Source organism: Apodemus sylvaticus, chromosome 4, assembly GCF_947179515.1.
Source record: "Apodemus sylvaticus chromosome 4, mApoSyl1.1, whole genome shotgun sequence".
Lineage (NCBI taxonomy): Eukaryota > Metazoa > Chordata > Mammalia > Rodentia > Muridae > Apodemus > Apodemus sylvaticus.
This window is the reverse complement of record NC_067475.1, coordinates 522,286-527,867: the sequence shown is the minus strand read 5'-3', so window position 1 is coordinate 527,867 and position 5,582 is coordinate 522,286. Positions and strand designations below refer to the sequence as shown.

The window sequence follows — 5,582 nt, the reverse complement described above, 5'->3', positions numbered from 1 at the left end:
ATAACAACATCAACCAGCTAGACCCCTCTAAAGCTCCCAGGGACTAAAACACCAAGAAAGAGTACACATGGAGGGAGTGATGGCTTCTGATGCTTAGCAGAGGATTGCCTTATCTAGCATCAACTGGGAGGGGAGGCCATTGGTCCTGTGGAGGCACAATGAGCCAGGAGAGAGTAATTATAAGGCAGTGAAGTGGGAGTAAGGTAGGTAGGTGAGGGAGGACCCTCATAGAGGCAAAGGAAAGGGGGGATTTGCATAGGGGAAACCTCGATGGGGGATAATTTGAAATGTAAATAAAATAATCAAAAAATCAGAATGAGTAAATTCAGCGACATTGATACAACTCAAGAATTTGGAAAAATAAAAATAAACCAAACCCAAGTAGAGTAGATAAGAAGAAATAATAAAATCAGAGCAGAAATTGGTAAAATAGTAATAAAGAAAATAATTAACAGCTGATTATTTGAGAAGATAAACAATATAGATGAACCCTAAGCCAATAAACCAAAAGGAAGAAAGAGACAGTCAAAATTAACAGAATCAAAGATGACAGGGAAGTCTTCCAATAGACACAAAAGAAATTCAGGGTATTATAAGTAATGCCATTTTAAAAATCTGTACACAATATATTGAGCTATTTCTGGCGGCGGGGGGTAGGGGGAAGGGAGAATGTACAGAACCATATTAGAGTGTCATGCTGCCTGGTAGGAACTCAACATTGATCAAGGAGAACTTCTCCCAGCCTTTGTTGAGCAGGGATTCCTGTGCAAGTCAGGGGAGAGGCTCAACCAAACTCTTAAATTGTCAGACCTCCATTAAACCTGGGCCTTGATCGGCAATTGGGTTGTCCTGGCCTCCATTCTTTTCACCGCCCCCCATCTATCCCCACCTTCTCTTCCAGGGACCCAGTTCTCAGTAGCTTCTGGCAGCTACAGAAGAATATCTATATTCATTTAAATGACCAAATTTAAACCAAGAGTGATCAACAACTTAAAAGATCATAACTTAAACAAATGCAGAGATTGAAATGATGATAATCCATACCCAGATGGATCCACAGCAGAATTCTAGTAAGATTGAATTTATAAAAAAACAGATGTATAGCCAATGTTTCTTAAATTACTATGAAAAAAGAGAAACAAAATGTCAGAGACAGACAAAGGCACAACAAAAAAAAAAAGTACAAGCCATTATTTCTCATGAACATAGTTGTAAAAGAATCTTCAATGAAATTCTTGAAAACTAGTATAGGCACATTACAAAAAAGACCATCCATCACAATCAAGTTGGCTTTATCCTAGATTCAACATATATAAGTCAATAAATATAATAAATCATAAATTGACTTCAAGATAAAAATCACATGATCATCTTAATAGATGCAGAAAATACCTTTGACAAAAACCAACACTGCTTCCTGAAAAAGCTCCAGGAAGTATAGGACTGAACAGAACATATCTCAACATAATAAAAGCTATGTATGACAAACTCAAAGCCAACATTATACTAAATTTTAAAGAAAAAATTAAGAAATCTAATTCAGGAAGCAGACATGGCTACCTACTATCTCCACTTTGTTTCAATATAGTATTTGAAGTACTGGTTAGAATGAGAGAAGAGAAGGAATTTGAAGGTATGCAAATAAAGACAACTAAAAATGAAAAATTATTATCAGATAGTAGGTAAAGTGAAATGTATGACATTTTCATTTAATATTAGGAGTCTAACCATGCCAATGTAATTGCCAAGAATGATAAGATCCATATTCTTATATAGAGATAATTTTTAATACTTCATTTGGATACTTTGTATGACTTTAATTTATTGATTCAGATCTTTTACTTTAGAGAATATTTCTTAAAATATATTCTTCAATCTTTTCTGTTCTGCTCAAGTAAGATATTTGTGAGTAATTAGAATTATTTTCATCTCTTTCTCTTTAATTCTGTATTCTATGGCTGCTACAAATTCTGTGCCTGAAAACCCCACGCATTTATTCTCTAGAGGAAAAAGGTCTGAAGGCATTTCACTGAGGCCTGGCCAAAGACTGTGGGTCTGTCATCTTTATAGGAGCACTAGGGAATGCCCATTTTCTTGTTCTGCTATCTCCTAAAACTTTCATTACTTTTCTCACCAAGTGCTTAGTCCCTTCTTCCACAGAAAACAGCATATGACTTTCAAATCTGTCTCTCCATTTACTTCTATAGGAAAAAGAAGTCTCTTTGCCATCTTTTTATCAGGAACCAATTATTTTTGCATTTGGGAACCACCAGGGTATCTAGGTTGGTCTTCAACCTAAAGATTCGTTTTCTTTAAAAGATTTTTTGTTGCTTATTTTATTTATTTACATTTCAAATGTCACCCTTCTCAGCCACCCCTCTGCAAATTTGCCATCCCATCACCCTCTGCTTTGCCTTTATGAGGGTTCTTCCTGGTCCATCTACCCACCCAAACACACACTCCTGTCTCACTCCTCTAGCATCTCCCTATGCTGGGGCATCAAGCCTTCATAGGACCAATGGCCTCCCCTCCCATTGACACCAGATAAGGCAATCCTCTGCTACAAATGTAACTATCTCTTGTATTGTGTTGTTGATGCTTGGATCTATGACTCCTGACTTCTTTCCCTGGATTTTTAATGTCCTGAGTTGTTTCCCTTTGTGATTTCTTTATTGTTTCTACATCAGTCTTTAGATCCTGGATGGCTTTGTTCAATTCCTTCACATGTTTTGTTGTGTTTTCCCTTAGTTATTCAAGGACTTCTCTCCATTTACTTGTGTTCACCTGTATTTCTTTAAAGGAGTTATTTATATCCTTCTTGAAGCCCTCCATCAGCATCATGAGGTGTGATTTTAAATCCAAATCTTGCTTTTCTGGTGTGTTGGGGGTATCCGGGACTTGCTGTTGTGGGAGAATTGGGTTCAAATAGTGTCATATTACCATGATTTCTGTTAGTAAAGTTCCTGCATTTGCATTTTGCCATCTGGTTATCTCTGGTGTTAGTTGGTCCTACTATCAATGGCTGGTGCTAGTCTCTCCAGTGTGTCTGCAAGCCTATCTCAGCACCCCTGAATGACTGACTTTCCCCTGGCACAGATTGCTATGGGGCTGCCCACCTCCTGGGTGTAGGTCAGGCCCTGGCAGACCCAGTCCCAAGTGATCTTACACTCGGGTGTTCTCTGCATTCCTGGCTGCAACAGCCCACTCAGTTGCAGGAGAGAAGATGTTGGCCTCACCTCTAATCATCACAGGAATCAATGCAGAGCAGATATCCCCTAGCAGACTAGGTGCACAGACTGCTATGGCAGCACTGCCCAGCTCCTGGGTACAGGTGGGACTCTGGTGGGCCGTGTCCCCAGTGTTCTTCTACTTGGGTGAAACCTGTATACCTGTCTGCCCATGTTTACACAGTCACAGGAGAAAAGGTGGTGCCTCCTCACCTCTAAATGTGGGACTTCCTCTAACTGCCTCCCTGCAGGGCAGATGTTCCCTGGCAGGGTAGGTACCCAGATGGCTGTGGTGCTGCTGAGCTCCTGGGTGTAGGTGGAGCCCTGGCAGGGTATGTCCCAAGCAATTTTCTACTGGGTGATCCCTGTGTACCTGTCTGCACCTCTACACAGTCACAGAAGCCCAACTGCTTCTTAATTACTTTTTTGTTTTGTCTTTCCATTTTGCTTGCTTAAGTTTTGTTTTATTGCTAAATTTCTTTTCAAAGTTTGAACCTGAATTTGTTATTTACTGATTTGAAACCTCAAATCTCTTATGGTGTGCATATGTTTCAAATCTTTGGGATCCCTAATGCCATTAAATATTTGATTCTTACTTCACTTTAGATAATACCTAGTGATTCATTTCACACACACACACACACACACACACACACACACACGAGAGAGAGAGAGAGAGAGAGAGAGAGAGAGAGAGAGAGAGAGAGAGAGAGAGCATTCTTGCAATTAACATAATGGTCTTTCTCTAAGGTAAGTGACTCAAAGAATACTTGAGCGTCAGGCAGGGGGTCTTGGCAGAAGAGCATGATGAGGAGGAGAAAGCATTGGAATGAGCAGAAGGAGCCACAAGCCAAAGTTCAGGGAATGAAGAATGGTGTTCCCAAAAACACAACAAAAAGGAGGAAGCAACTCACAGATGTTGCTAAATTGGAAAGAGAAATGGAGCAAAAACACAGGAAAGAACTGGAGCAATTGAAGCTGACTTTCAAGGACAGTAAGATAGATTCTGTTGCTGTTAACATTTCAAACTTGGTACTTTAGAATCAACCACCCTGGATTTCAAAACCACAAAAGAGATGGGAAAAGAAGGCTGCCCTGGAAAAGAAGCAGAAAGAAAGGATAGCTGAAGCTTAAATTGAGAACTTATCTGGAGTCAGACATCTAGAGAGTGAAAAACTTTCTCAAATACTGCAGCCAGAGATTTGGAAATTATACATATTCCCTCTGATGTTCATTGTATGTATGAGCACTTGAGGATCAGCTGAGAGAATAAGACTGTGCTCTGACTGTGGCTACTCCGAGGAGTCAGACTACTGTGTACATGCATCCAGATGACTTCCTGCCATTTTTAACAAACCTGAATACCAGAGATATGTATACTCCAGAAGAGTTTGCGAAGTACTGTGATGGCGTGGGGTGGTCAGCTTGCACTAAGAGCTCTGTCTCGCATATTAAAAATACCAATTGAAATACTATAGGCAGATGCTCCTCCTCTTATCATTAGAGAAGAGAATCCAAGGAATCCATTAGTACTAGTATGCATGAGACTTGAGGATGGCTTAGGAGAACGTTATAATTCTGTTACATGGAAAAATTGAAGGCTGCTGTTCAGAAACAGAGATTTGTGTGGTAAAATCAGTACAAAAGAATTTTATGTGGGATGACTCATGTTACTCAGATTTTCAATCACTTAGAACAGTATTCTTTGTAAGAAAGTTGTGCCCACACATAATTGTGTGTGCTGTTCTTATGTAATAACTATTGTTACTTCCTCCATGGCATGGGGACACAGTTCTAGTAGAGCACTTACTCGCCTATCCTGCATGAGGCTCAAGGTTCAATTTCTAGCACCAATACAACACAACAATTTATGAAAATGAAACTTTTTGTTGGGGTCTGTTTTTTTTCCAAGTTAGAAATATAACTGAGATTGAGCATCATGTTTATAATATTTTGGGCTTTTGATCCATGTAAACATCTATGAGTAAAAGGAGGTAACAGTGTGGCAAGCTGGCAAAGACTGGTCAGCAAAGCAAGGAATTTCTGAGATCATTCCAGCTAACTAAAGCATACTCTGCCTGTTGTACAGTGTATTCTGAAGGGTGTCTGCTTTGTAACTTTTGATCCTTTTTTATTCTGAAATTTACAAAAGCATTAAGTTGTAAATAAATGCTTTGAACTTATTTTAAGGTAACATTATCTTCATCTTATTGGATCAGCCTTAAGAAGTAACAAAACATTATGAAACAGTTATTAAAACTCCTGTTTTCAACAAAGATACTCTAAATAACTGATTAATGTTTCTATGTTTTGAGAAGAATTCAAATGTACCTAACTATGTCTTTCTAATTTTGT

General features: G+C 38.9%; 1 pseudogene; it reads left to right on the top strand.

The window, feature by feature from the left end:
- Window positions 1–1,608: 1,608 nt before the first annotated feature.
- Window positions 1,609–4,825, top strand: LOC127682464 (deubiquitinase OTUD6B-like; annotated as a pseudogene).
- Window positions 4,826–5,582: the final 757 nt, after the last annotated feature.